General features: G+C 36.6%; 1 protein-coding gene across 4 annotated transcripts in view; it reads left to right on the top strand.

Moving 5' to 3' along the window:
• The first annotated feature begins 1,683 nt into the window (after window positions 1-1,683).
• ZBTB38 (zinc finger and BTB domain containing 38) overlaps window positions 1,684-15,306 on the top strand; it is a 25,208-nt gene continuing 11,585 nt past the window's right edge. The window contains exons 1-4 of one of the 4 annotated variants that reach the window (XM_008644150.2): window positions 1,693-1,708; window positions 2,799-2,864; window positions 3,626-3,762; window positions 7,886-7,995. The gene's annotated coding sequence lies outside the window, so the exon portion shown is untranslated. Of the gene's footprint in view, window positions 1,709-2,374; window positions 2,865-3,555; window positions 3,763-7,885; window positions 8,000-15,306 lie in introns of those variants that run through there. The other 3 variants (XM_017726491.1, XM_017726493.1, XM_017726492.1) reach the window with 3 other exon arrangements.

Below are 15,306 nucleotides of genomic sequence, written 5' to 3'. Positions count from 1 at the left end.
AACTGATTTCTGAGCTGAAATGATGTTGAGTCTGAAGCAAAATCATTGCAAATCTAAGCCTGGAAAACTATTACTAAGCACTGAAAATGGCCCATTAAAGAAAGAGGTATGCATAAAGATTTGGACAAGCTCACTTCCCTGTTCACTGTGAGATGTTTATTCCTCTGCTGCGTTCACTTCCAGCAGGTTTTTAATGTTTCTTAAATCACACAACCCAAATCACCTTGCTGTGTCTGCCCCAGAGCACTACTTCTCTGGGTGAATGAGAATGCTGACTTCAAGAATGCAGGAACAGATATATTTATTGTGAGACTCCACTGAAATCAGTCTTTTGCCGGAAATCATTGTCTTTAAACAAAACTACCACTTGCTTCTGAAATAATAATATCATACTTTAACAAACTGCTCCATATAGCCCAAATCTTCCCTTCTTGAAATCTATAGGAGCTTTGCCATGGTTTTAAACTAACATGACAATATATATTTGACTAAAGAGATGAACATAAATAAACCTCAAAATTAATCCATATTTAACATTTTTAAATTGGATATATGGTGGCATGTATATAATCAGACAGTTCATACTTTAAAAAGCTCAAAACAAACAAAAAATCTAAATAAAGGCTTGCTAAAATCCAACTTATTTCGTAATCATGCATTGGAATAGCAGTTGTTTTTGCTGGTCTGATCTGCCTTTCTGTTGGCTGGGTTCCCTTTCTGTGACAGATGTGCTATTTATGGAAGGGGATTCTGAATATTTTAAAGCACTGACTGTTAGGAACATCTCATTCCCGGCCTTTAAAATGAAAGAGAACAAAATGCCAAAAAACTTCACAAAGAAAAGCCTCCACATTAAATAGATACCTATTTAATCATTTAAAAAGAAAGAAAAAGGGGGGAAAAAAGCAAAATTAGATTGTATATTTCTTAAAAAGAAGTGAATACATACGTACAGCAGCCTAGTTTTGGCTGTCCAACATTTTCTGATTTAATACAGTACTTGGTATTAGTCTCCACTTTTAAAAGGAGGTGCTCTTTTGAAGAAAAAAAAAATCATCAAGCAGGTCAAATGAAAGATAGCACTTCTCTGGACAAATCTGGCCTCACAAGGAGCTGTTTATTTCTGCAGTTGGTCAGAAACCATCTATATTTACTTATACGTATGGTAAACAATGGTTACCTAAAGAAATCTTTCAGTGAAATATTTTCAGAGCTAACACGTTAATCTTCACAGTTCTGTTCTTGTGCTGGGTATCAGCTTGAGGTATTTGCAGGCAGAGAGATAAAGAACTGAGAGAAGTCACTGACATGGGGGGGGATTCTGCTCTCTAAACAGGTAGATCTTATGATTTGTTTTACTTCACCTGATGGTTAAGCCTTCTGGGAAGGTAATTCAGGTTATAGTAAACTGCAGCATGGTTCTCTCATTCTCCCTTTGGAGACAGAGTGACAATGAAAATAGCACCAGTTTTGCTTATTAGGCATTTTTTTAAAAAAATCAGATTGGCAGTTTTTGATGCTTCTCTCTTTGCATATTTTTCATTATACATGCAAAATATTTTATTGTATTTTTAAGTTTTGCAGATGATAACCCTTTTTTGAAATTTACGCAAATCTAATTTCCACAATTACTCTTGCAGTCTCTGCAGAGGGTGATACCAATTTAACGTATGCGGCTGAACAACGTGCATGCTATTAATCTCAGAAGGTAACAGAAAGACATTAAGTAGGTGATGTGAAATTTTCTGTTATCATTATTGTTATTATTATCATTATATTTGCAGCTCTGGTTTTATATTTTAAATTTTTTTTTCTTAAAGACGACAGCACTTTAGTATCTGCATTGACCTCCATGATGTCAGAATGTCATTGTGCAACCGTAACTAAGAAAAGCTGCCGAGAAAAAAAAACAACAAAGGAGCTTTGCGTCTTCCAAAAACATGAGATGTGCATATACAATATGTAGCATTTTGGAATTTATACTGTGGTAGTGAGTTGTTGCTTTCAGTTTGATTAGACAATCATTGTTTCATTTTCCTTGCTTTGACAGTGAGTATGCTTGCACGCTGCTTAAGTCTTCTTAGTGTTATCTAGGTCAGCGTACTTAGGATAGCTTTTATGTTCTGTAAGTCTGACAGATACCATGCTTGACAGACATCAGCAGCAAATTTTGTTTTATTTGTTATATCTGAGGATAGAAAAATATCTTAAAACGAATCAGAATGGTATACCACATAGCACCTACTGTTTCTGCATTGCAGATATATTTAGCTCTAACACTGCTTGTGGTTAACAGGGTGTAGCGTAGACACAGACAGCTGATCATGCAGTCAGACCCGGTGCTTGTGTGGTTTGTCAATACTGCTCAGGATTCTGATGGACTGTAAAAGAGAGAAAACAGAAAGGAGAGAAAAAAAAATGTTTTATTTTTCTAAACATTAGACCTTTAGCTATGTTATTTTTGCTATCATTGGCTTTTTATTTTATTTTTTAATTCTGAAACTTAAAAATTAAGAAAGCACAGCAAATGCATCCAGGATTTAATATGTGCGACGTGAAATCTTTCTGCATCAAGAGGATGTTGCTGTAGTGGATGCAGCGTTTCTCCAATAAGCAAGAAGACTGGCTTTTTTTTCCTCGGCAGGCGACTCAGCCATTGCACAAGCAGATTTTGATAAGAGTTTGAAATGCCTACTACTGTATCATTGTAGAATTTGGAGTTTGCTAACAGTGTTAGTGACTGGAGCTCATCTTGCATCACCAGTTGATGACAATTTTCTTTGTTCCCTCCCACCCAGTTGAACCAAGACTCTGTAGCTGATATGCAATGTCACTTACAACATTAATCAGATACTGCATTTAAGGTGAGCTGTCCCTTGCCTCCTCCCTTACCAGTGCTGTGCTGCAGTATGTATCTTACTCCTGCAAGCCTAAAATGGCAGGCAGGATTAACGTTGCTTGTGCTGTGTGCATGCTGTGTATTGAATTCATTATACTGTGCCTAGTGTCTCAAATGTGAGTATGTAAATGGTCTGTGTGCCATGCCATGCAGTAGTGAAGACTGGTTTGTGCTTCATTACAGGCTTAGATATTTGAGCATCACCTTAAGAATTCTTTTTTCATTTGCAATGTGGTGAGCTGTTAGCTTGTCATCACATTCAAACTACATTATTAGCCCTTGGAAAGGGAAAAAAAAAAGCAAACTGTGCTTCCAGATGGTGTCACCCTTTTTCTTCTTGCATTTACTGTAGTTTAAATAATGTATATTGTATTGTTAATTAATGTGAATATCGAATTAAAGCACTTGAAACTTACATATTTATTATGCAGGTAGGAGGCACGTCGAATCTATTTTTAACTCTTACGCAGTCCACGTTGTGCAATGGGCTTTGGTTGTCGAGTTTATATTTTCAGCTGTGATATCAATAGGTTGATTTTCAGTAAATGTGACAAGTGGCCTTTGCAGTGGTCAGCTTCAAGCTTTGAACCCTCTGAGGAGCAGAAAAAAAAAAAAGCCAACTGTGTTTTGCAGTTTCGGAAAATCTTGGATGAGGACTTTTTTTTTTTCCCCACTCCTGCTTTCCCTGTTGATAAACTCGGTTCTCCTGCTCATGGTCTATTCAAGCTGCTTCCCATCTGAATTTTGACAACTGCTTCTAAAAAATTATCAAGAAGACCAAGAATAGAACTTATCTCCATTGCTTTACATAAAAATGGCTGGGTGCATTGCCATGTTAACACTGCTCTAAGTGGTACATGCAGGTAGGTTGAGATTTGCATGTTTTACTGTTTTCTTGGTCAGTGTTGCAAGAACATGAAATGGGCTTTGGAATGTAGCTTTCAATTTTAAAATGTACTAAACTGTTAATGAAAACAACCTATATTAAATTGTTGGCTTCACATATTGGCATGACAATTACTCTTATCTGTTTTTTTAAAATCTGTTGTGAAAGTGGAGCAATCATGTCTGTTAAAATAATCATATGTACTAAGGGCGTGGCAACGCTTATGCAACAAAAGAATTTTTGAAAACCCTATTGATTCCATTACATTTTAAAGCTGACTATAAGCATTACTAAGCTTGCAGCTAAAAGGCAGAAATAAAAATTGAGGGAGATTAGAAAAAAGAAAAATATTTAAATTCTGTCATAAGCGGTTTTGTGTTTTGTGCGAAATATTAAATAGAGAAAAATATGCTTTAATGCTTATATTTTCAGTATTGGGTACAAACATAAAACTGCAGTATTTATTTTTATTTAAAGGTAGGAGAACTTTAAAGAGAGACATAGATATAGATGGCCCTGTCAGCTGAAACTGAGTATCAGTTCACTGAAATGTGTTTTACTTCACACACACAAAAAAATTACGAAATAAAAACTTAACAGCTTTAAGTACCAAAACCTGAATTTGGACATTAAGAATAACAATCATTATGAGTATTGTATTACTTACACCAACTTTCATAATATATTTGTTTCAGATTAATACTGGGCCAGAACCAGTTTCCTTGGCAACCAAATCTTTTTAAAACGTTCAATTGTAGAGATGTAGAAAGATGTTATTCTCTTTAATAGCAATATCACAATGCAAATGGAAATGTTGCAGTTGTTTCCTCTGAGAATGTGATCTCACTTTATGTTTCCATGCGGATATCAGTTCTTAAACGATGCCATGTTTATAAAGCTGTACACACAAAAACCTGTTTTCCTCCTGGTTTGCATTGGTTGTTCCCAGAAATGTACCCTGGTTTCTTTTTTTAATATAGCCCAGCCTCGCATGTAGGTCAAGGTTTGTACTGTGTGTATATAAAGTAATAGTTTTATTATCACAAGTATAAAAATATCACTAAAATATTTAGCAGCTGACAAATGTAGACAATCAGAAGTATGTTTAAACCTTCTTCCACCTTTGCTGAATTCAGCCACAGTAATGCTAATAAACCTTTCTTTAAATAGTGGACCCATTCTGAAGTTCAGGTAAAGAACTATGTTTAAGCATGCTGCAAAAGAATACCTGTCAGACCTTAAACAAGCCTTTAGAAATAAGCTCACTTGTGGTCTGCGGTAATTTGCAGACCTTATAGATTTTGCAAAATTTAAGTATTATAATTCTTTATTTCTATTTTTAGCTAATATTTTTTACAGTGCCAGTAAAGTTAAATATTATGTTTACCACAGGTAACTGCCTATACAGAATCAGATGGTACTGAATGTCTCCACTGAGCTTATAACGTAGTGTATCTCCTCATCGATCCCCTTTGTACGTGACTTGAGAAATTCTCACTACTGCAATGAGACTTTTGCAGCAGGGAAGCCATTTTCCTTTCATGTCCTTGACTTTAAAATGACTGAGTATATTTTGTGTGGAAGACTCAGCTCTGAAAGTGAGTGCAGAGGAGGTATTTAGAAGCACAGCCAATTATCAATAACCTTGACAGTATGAGTAATATTAAACTAATTCTCATTTACTTCTAAATATACCAGTTCAGTGCATTCCAAATGAACAAAGTATAACTGTTCAGGAATATGACTTGTCATGTGTCATAATAGGCACATCATAAACATGACAATAAAACCATTTCATTCATAATTATAAGATTAATTTAATGCAGTGCAGTATTCCTCTGTTCCACCTAAAGAAGCAGAACTGAAACGTAACAGATAGACGTCTCTCAAGTGATGTATTAAAGTCTGCAATTTTTGTAATTTGATTTATCTTCAGTAGCTTGCTTCTGCTGATTATTTTCCTGTCTAAAATGTTAATATGGAGGTCTCCATTAAATGTAGTGAGAAAGTGCATTTCTTTGTTTATTTCTTGTGTGGTTATTTTTAAAGGAAATGCTGAGCAAATGCCATGTCAAATCTATTTACTGCCTCTGATGCTTATCTTTAGAAAAGATGGGGCACTTAGCAATAAACTGTTTTTATTATATCTTGGTGTTTAAACATACCCACTCAAGGCATTTTTAAAAGTAGCTCCATTACATGAGCACATTACAGTAGTTTTAAATGCATTTGCAAATTTGCTCTTTGTTAAGGGGTGCAAGTCCTCTTGTAATGAATATGAGTGAACTCAAGTGCTTCCGTGAGTCCAGAAAAACTCATTGGCAGCCTGTGAACAGTAATTTCTTCTAGCGAATGAAACTGATTTCTTTATTAAGGAGGAGTCCAGTAATTAGCAAGCTCTTTCCAGTTTGACTTTTATATGTGGGTTGCTGTAGGTATTTCAGTGGCACTTATATCCAGCTAATGCAGAGTGTCAGAATGTTGTAGTCAGAGGTGCATAAAAATCTTTTGTAAACTTCATCCATTTTATTCTTTAGCTGAGGTGGCTAACCAGGGCATGGAGGAACAGGTGCAGTTTTCCCCACCTCCAGTACAGCCTGCAAATGTTATTGTCAGAGGGGCTTGTTGGGTTTTTTTGTGTTTATTTTGTTGTGGGTTGGAGGGGAGGGGGTTCAGTTTCATCACAGAAATCTAATTGTTGATACTGAGCCTCCCTTTTTATAATTGGAATTTGTTCTTTTATCCATGCAAATTCCATTTCTGCCTAACAGAAAATCTAAAAAAAGCATGAGTAAAAATTAAATCAGACTAAAAAATTATTCACTTGGACGCTGTCCTACGTTTTTCAATGGCCTTTCTAATTAAGGTTACTTCTGCCTCTAACCTTCATTTTGATTTGAAACGGCAGGTCTCTCAGTGGGAAACTATCTGCGTTCAGGTAATATTTATCAGACTATTAAACAGATTCTGGTAGTAATGAATAGGTACTAATTAACCCTTTTGAGGTATCTAGTGTCTGTTGTACTTCATCACATAAATTGCTTTACTAAGTATTAAAAGGGCCTTATTGTGTGTAATATTATATTTGAATTCCAGTATTACCAAATTTGGTAAATCTTTAGCTTTGCTAAGATCTTTTACTGTTGGAGTCCTCCAGATATGATATTTAAGCTTATTTTAGTCATTCATTAATATGCCTTTATTGGAATTTGAGGTAATAATAATGACTTAATGCAATTTTCTTTCATTCTGGCCTTTGTTACGGGCAGATGTGAGCTACAGATTTCTTATTCAAATTAACATATACTAAAAATGTACAAGACTAAACCAACAAAAAAAATTAGCTCATCTTCTTACCTTTAAAGCAAAAGTAATGGATCCTGTATTCCCTGTACAATGTTATTGATATAACATACAGTGTATTTGCAAATGGAGGATGGAGCTATGTATTCTTAATTGCTGCTCCATACTTGCTGCTGTATGAATGCCTATCAGCTGAGTCATACGGCCTTATCTGCATGATTTTGCAATTTCTCTAGGGAACAATTTAATTTTTTTCAGTACCTTTGAAACAAAACCATGTTCCACATAATTTTTATACTGTTACAGGAAAACCTTTTAGGATGCTTTAGGATACATAATAATAAAATCAGGATGTTTGACAATGATGAATAGTCATCGTCACAGAGAAATACAGGAAGTGTATTCCAGAGAACAAGAGTTGCCTAGAAATGTCATTATCACAGATACTGTGGTGATATCTGTGACAAGAGAGATCAAAAGAAAGGTGGTGGAAGAGACAGAGGAGAAAGAAAATGTCTTTCAAAATAACTACTTTAAACTTGAAAACATCCTTACATTTCTGTCTAGAACATACCATTATGTCCAGTCTGCACTACACAGATTAAATCATAATAAAACAATGCAGCAGAAGTTTGGTTAATGGTACTGGTTTATTGCTGGTGTGTTCTGAAATTCCCAGATGTAGATTTGGAGTCCTACAGCACCCCAAGGAAAATTCTGACGAATTACGCAATGTATGTGGAACTTAGTACTTGTCCAATAATTCAGTCATTAAAGTTGGATTTTTTCCTTTGCAGGCTGATACACTGTAGCCACACAGTTCACAAAATTACTGAGATGGTTTTGGTGAAAATACCTGTCAACACCACTTTTAAAAGACTCTAACAGAAGAACAACCTGCTTTTAGGTGGGTAAGTTTATGGGATAATCTTATATAGAAATAGAGCTAAATTATTTAATACCATCACTACTGCATTACAGTATATTTTCTGTTAATTTCTAATTTATTACAATAACTTAAAATTTGTTCTCACTATGGTACCACATTGCTCTATTCTCATGTCAATATTGTTGGATTTTTCCAGTTCCTGCTGGATTGCCAGAGAGGTTGGACAAACAAAATCAGACAGAATAGTTTTTGAAACAGGTTGTTACAGCCTCCAGTGATCTGTACAAACCAAACATATTGGTAGGCACACAAACCTCCTGAGCGTGCCAGGATGCTAGCTCTGGATCCCAGTCATGAGTGTTCATTACAAAACTGTGCCACCCAGTAAAGGCAGAGGAACTCTCAGTGCCAGTGCCCATTTCTGACACTGTTGTGTTGGTTAAGCTGGGTATAGTTCATAGAATCTCTACCTTTATACATTACTGTAATCAGGGACAGTAAAAAGCTTCTTGATTCGTGAGCTGGAAAGAGCAGTTTGTAGACTCAAATATAGTATTGTGATAAATAATCAGAAAGGATAGTTCAAAATAACAGTTCACATTTTACACGGCTTCTTCAAATATTAGCAGTTTCCTTTTTTCTTATTGTGGATGTCCAATGATAATCTTGGTTAGAGTAAGTATGCCTGGTATCTGTGCTTTAGATTTTATATATATATGTACTGAATGAAAGAATCAGTGAAATCCTGATTAATTCATTAATTTTTAATGTGGTCCTTTGTACCAAGTATAATTCATGTTGTAGAAAGGGAGAAATCCCATTGATTTCAGTGGCACTATTTGCTCAAATTTTGGTAGGAAATGGTTTGTTGCATCAGAGTCTTTCTTGCTGTGGTATCTCGAAATTAGTAATTAAGGTCACCAGGCAGAATGTATGGTAAGAAATCAAATTAAAAAAAAAAAACAAAACAAAAAACCACAACTCCACAAGCTAAAAAAACCTCTTCAATTCCTAGAATATCTCAGAATGCTTTCTGTAATTAAATTTACTTTTAATACACAGTGTTGTGTGACATAGAAAATGGTAATGGATTTTCAGAGACAATAAAATGGCATTGGTGGTTTAAACTAATCAGTGAAACATTACAATTAGATAAATTCAGGTTACCTGCATTTACAGAAGCAATGAGCTACAAAACCTAAGTTGTACCTATTTTAAGTAAATTATCATAGAACACTTGCTTAGTACATTTTAGACAGAATACTGGGCCATAACCTGTTTCCTTGACAACCACATAGGAATAAAAGGTACATTAGCAAAGCTGCAGATGTGTGTCAGTGAATGCTTATTAAGCAGTCCAATGCCTTTACATACCATGTGCTCACAATAATGCATGCATCTTGAAAATCACCATATAAAAAGATTTCTGGGCATGGCCCAATGTGGATTCCTAATACTCAAAGGTTTTAACCGAAACCCCTCATGTTTTCTATGGAAATATCTCTTGTGATTTTTTATCATTGCACTTTCAATTGGGCTTGCAATAACTGGATAAAATTGGCATGGTAGGCTTGGTCTGCAAATGGAAACCTTCCTCTAGGATTCTGAATACTTATAGCACTGCTTTCAGCAACAAAATATGGATGGAAATGATGGGTTATAGTTTCTTTCAGAAATGCTCAGGCATTCTCAATTTCAATCTTGCACCAGCATTCAGAAGCAAGCATGATCATATTGCTTTACATAGTGACAAACTAAAGCCACTAAATAAAAATGAAGTTGGTGTTGCTTGTAGCACGCTTGCTCTATCCAACATATCCAGGCAAAGAGATATGACCCAAGTGTTGTCTTCTGCCAGTCAACAACAGGAAAAGGCAGGGGTGGAGAAACAGTTGTTGAAGTTGAAATGACAGTTGTTCATGGGCTTTTGGAATATCTAGATGTGGAATATAGGCAGCACTCACACTTTCTGTGCAAGCGTTCAGTCCTGTATTAAAAAGAAGCTCAGATAAATAAGATCAGTTCTGAGAAATTTGTGTACTGACTTCAGCAAGTTTATGTATAGGTTATTTTTTGGCCTTTCTTCTTAAAGTATTAATTTATATATGAAATTAAAAGCGTATAAATCCTTTCGGGTTATCCCCAAATTACATAGTTTTAAGAAATAAGTCTAAAATCTTTTTAATTAAAAAGATGGGGAAAATGAAAATCTGCAGATCTTGGTTTTTAATTCAGTGGGTGTAATCTGAGAAGTTGCTTATGCGACAAGTAGCCTAATTAAATTTTCCTTGAAATCAATGAAAATATTTCCATTTGTATTTTTGGAGTGTTTAGTAAGAGGGAAGACTTCATATATAAAAATGAGATTTAGGAAATGAAGATTATCCTGACAATGTTCAACATTTCCATAACTTTCAGCAGCCAAATTGATAATCAATACCAGAATCTAGTATTAATTTCAGATAGTTTGAACATTGCCACATGAATCTTTTCATGATCCTGAACCATAAACAATGTGGTTATATACTATCACACGCTACTATTAAGGCTTTTGAGCGAATAAGAGTTTGGGAAATTATTAGGGAGAGGCAAGTCAACTGTTGGGGTTTGTTTATTATTATTATTTGGTTTTGTTGTTGGTGTTGTCCCCCACCTGAGCTGAGCTCAGAGTTGAGCAGTTCACACTGGGGGCAAAGCAAGCAGCACAAACCAGTGCTGGAGCCATCACGGTTTTCTTTGTGCTGCCACGCTCTCCGCTTTTGCTACAGTCCTTCTCCACTGCATGAGCAGAGGCCCTGCTTCAGCCTTTAGTTTGGAAACGTGCAGTAGGATGGAAAAGGAGGAGCAGGGCTCTGGCTGGGCCACCTTAGTCAGCACAAAACGGAGCATAAGAATATTTAAGAGCATACTAAGTTCTTGTGTGTCCAGTAAGTTGTCATAATATTGGCCATGCTAAAGTGATGACTCAGAGCAATAGCTATCACTTGTATGTTGGTTTTGGTTTACCAAAACAACAGAAAAACCAAAAATATTTTACAATATTTTAAGGAATACTGGAGACTAGTGGTGGCCAGTTAACAGCTTGAAGACCAATTCTGGTTTCCAAAATTGCTGTGTCCAGCAATCTGGCAGACCAACTGAATGAGGTGTTTGCAGGGGCTGGGATTGAACTCTATTTCCAGTCCATCATGATTTGCTACATCAGCTGTAGTAAAGGGCAAGAACAGCTGCATTGGCCTGGCCCCCAGCACACCTCACCCAGAACAGTAGCCTTGAGCCTACATTGTGGATGCTGGCTCCCATATTCAAATGATGCTTCCTCTGAAAATTGGAAAATGGAGGCTGAGTTCAACTACTTTTATCTTTCTGATAACCAAACAGGCAATAGAATAGCACATAGTAATTGTTCTGAATGAACAAAACCTAAATGTTTCATTTGATTCTTTTGTTTAAAGCCATTCAAATATATTAATCACTACATTTGACGACAGTCAGCAACAGAAGAATTTCTGTTGTTGTCACTCTGTCTGTAAACATAGCTTCATGTTTGCAACTGATCTCTGCTAGCTAAAAAATGGTATGTCCCACAAGTGTAGGCAGCTAGAAAATGGCTTGTCAGCAGCACATAAAGCAAAGACTTAAACGGAAAATAATACTAAGATTGTTCAGAGATAGCAAGATGTAAAGTCAGCTGATTCTTAGTAAAAGTAAAACATAAGCTTTTTTATTTTGTGCAAGAGAAGAATTTGGATTTATGTTAGTTATTGTTGTTGCTTCATTTTCTTTTTTAGACTGGTGGAAGAGAAAAAGATGTAGTTACACCTTTAAAAATTGCTTCTGTGTCCTGTTTAGTGTCAACGGGACTCTGATTAGGCCATGCCTAAATTTTAAGAAGGCAGCATTTCTTAGAGAAAGACTTCATTCAGTGCACATGCACAGCTCATGCAGTTTGAGAGCCAAGTGAGTTGTCCCAGGATTCTCTCCTCTGCACCAGACTTGAAGGAGCAGGGGGCTGGTGCAGGTGCTGTAACTGGGCTCCTTCTCCCTCCACTTGATGCTGAGTAAGAGGAGAAGGGTTGCACATGGAACGCTTTCCCTTGCTCATGGACCACAAAGGGGAGCTGAAGCCACTGTGGGCTGCTGGGTCTTTAGTGTGCCCCACTCCTGAGTGAAGGGTTGGCCTGTCTGAGGGTGCAGAGGAGCTGTGTTTCCTTCTCAGCAGCACCACTGGCTCCTCTCACCTCAGCAGGGAGAGCAATGAAGATGAGAGTCTATACAAGCATTTTTCTCATGGATAGGCTGGTCTAGGTACTGAGACAGAAACTAGTCAAATCCTAGCCAAACTCCTGTTGCTCATGAGGAATGTGCAAGACTGAGTAATGCTCTATATGTTTTTTTCTGCTGTTGCTTAAGAACTGAAACTGCTTGACTAGAGAGGAATATTGGCACATTTTTTTTCCGAGGCAGTATGAAATACTCTTAAAGAAAGAATACCACCTGCCATAAGTTGCAGAAGTGAGATTATCAGACTTCAGCAAAGCATCTAAACACCACCATTTCATCAACCTCGGAACTGTTTTACACATTTTAAAGAGAGTCGCTGAAAATTTTCTCTGTATCTTGCAATTTTACCATATGAGAAATACTCCACTGCTAAACTACTTGGACTTCCTTCTAAAATGAACACAGTATTTGTGTGCTGTGATTTGCAATCATTTAGGTGTTTAATAGGAATTGGTTCATATACTCTAGCAAGCTCACTATTTCTGAAGTATATAATTTGTATTGGGGCTTACACCCTGGAATCAAGACTGCAGAGCAAATGGATCTTGTCTGCCTTCTCCCAGATATTACTGTAGTGCATTCACAGGTCTGACTGCAGCACCAGTGCCTCCATTTTCTTTGCATGCATTTGGTTTTACATGAAACATTAGAATGATAATGTAAAATCTTGTGTGAGGCCAAGATAGCCTTAGAAAGAATTTCTTATTCTCAAGAATATTTTTAACACACAAGGACCTGATGGGTCTGTGAATTCCCAATAGCTCAAATTTTATATATATATGTGTGTGTGTGTGTGTGTGTGTGTAAATTAGTACCTTCAATTACACTACTAGTCACAGAAAAGGTGATTCTTATTTTAGTGGATGAGCTAAGGTTGCCTTAAGAAAACACCCTGTTAAAAAAAAGAGAGAAAAATTGACTCTTTTTTTTGTTCTCCAAAACTTTTATATTGTCTATAGATATTAAGACTGCCAGAGCATCCAATTTTCAAGTACAAATAAATTATTATCTCTAAGTTGAATTATCAGCTATACAAATTATGGTTATGCATCTGATTTTCAAAACAATTAAAAATAAAGTCTAATTAACATTTAGGGGGACTTAATAACCTAATGTTCCTTAAATTTGTTTCAAGATGCATGTTCAGTAAGGCATTTATTTCTTTTAAGGGATTACAACAGGTTTAATTTAATCCATTTTATTGTATTGTTTCTGACAACACATTTGTCACAAATACTTTTTATGGCACTTGTGTCAAAAACCTTCATTAATACATATGATTACGTATATACATATCTAAAATAGTAATAAAGGAACAACAGCAAATAAGCAATAGGCAAAGTCCAAGATTAAAAGTAACCTACATGTGAGTATGAAACTTTGCTTATCTGTTATGTAGGTTAGAATAAAAATGAAGGTTGGGAAAACGTTGGGACACACTCTGCCTTTGCAATCAAAACCACTGTGTTCTTCAATAATTTGTTCCCCCTCCTACAGCTGTTGGTGAACAGCTACTGGTCATCTCATGCCTCAATTTGCCATGAGATTAAAGAAATACTATTTTGGTGGCAGAGAGCCCCAAGCTAAAAACATACTCATTGCTTCAGTAGGTGAACTTATAGGTAAGAATTCCAGTGATCCAGAATTAAAGAAGGAATTAAACCCTTCAGAGAGACGTTCAGGATTTCTAAGATGAACTTTTAATGTGGATTGTGTAAATTAGTGAAAGATGTGTGTATCGGTAAGCCACTGAAATTTTTACAATTTCCTGACATGAAAAAAATTCTTTCCGTAGCTTTTAACCAACCAGGAAAGCACTGATAGTTCCAAGACAGAATACTGGGGGAAAAAAAAGACCTCCCCTCTTTATAGTAGATTTTTTATGTTATGTTGACACTAAGCCGTTTCCTGAGATGATAAGCAGCACTTACATGAAGAGGCTCTAGCCAAGTTCTAACTTCCAGGCCCATCAAGAGTGACAATGATGCACTGATGAAATAGTTCATGCTTCAGGATTTTTGGGTTTTTGTTTAAAGTGAATCAGTTCCTACTATTCAGTGCTTTTAATGCGTAGGTTTAAGATTTGAAAATAAAGTTTCTGTCCAGTGAAGCCTTATACACAATACCTTGTAAAAATAAACATAGGTTAGCGTTGGACAAAAGCAAGCTTTAAGACAAAAACCAAACTGTTCATTTTTACCTAACAGTTTTTCACCTGTCTCAAAGCCCAGTTCTTCTCTAAGCTTCATGATTCCAAGTCCTGAGAAAACAGACTTTGCTGACTATTTGAAGTGACAGGCTGAGACAGTATCTGAGAGGACTGCACCAAATGTGTTGGAGCATCTGGTCATATGAAATCAAGCTCTGTCCTTCTTTATCTACGGGAACATTTGTTACTGCTTATGAAGCACTTATGGTAGTGTTGCGCTTGTTTCCTGAGGCAGTAAAAAATATTAAGAAACCTAAATTATGAGTAAGAATACTGCCTAAAACAAATTTCCTCATACTGAGTTTCTACACATATTTTTTAAAAATATAACTAATATAACCAGATAAGGAAAAGGGTAAAATGTGACTATAATCCAGCAATCAAATGTAATTTATTTCAGGTATTCTTTTTCAAGGAAATGTTTCATATCTGCTTTCTGGAGGGAAGTGGCAGAAAGCAGCACAAAGCTATGTATGCCCAGAAACACGTTCTCTTTCTCCCTGGCAGAAAAGGCGTGGAAGAAGAGTCAGGCACTCAAATCCTGTGTTAGGTCCAAGAGGATTTCTCAGGGACGTGCGCAGCGCTGCACGGATGGCCGTGGAGCAGGCGCCGGGTGCTGGGAACGCTGCGCTTCCTCATCCATCTGAATTTACAGTGGTTGCCTATGAGCAGCTTGGCGGAGAGGCCGAGGCTCCCGCTGGCCCCATTAGCTGAGCACGAGGCGTTCGCTGCGGAATAAGGACAGGGAATACAAGCGACGGCGGCGGAGGGCGCGGGCCCGGCCCTGCCCGGCAGACCTCGGGCAATCCCATTACCGGGATCGGCACAGCAAAATG

The sequence above is a fragment of the Corvus brachyrhynchos genome, unplaced genomic scaffold, assembly GCF_000691975.1.
Source record: "Corvus brachyrhynchos isolate BGI_N302 unplaced genomic scaffold, ASM69197v1 scaffold221, whole genome shotgun sequence".
Lineage (NCBI taxonomy): Eukaryota > Metazoa > Chordata > Aves > Passeriformes > Corvidae > Corvus > Corvus brachyrhynchos.
This window is presented reverse-complemented; position numbering and strand designations above follow the sequence as displayed.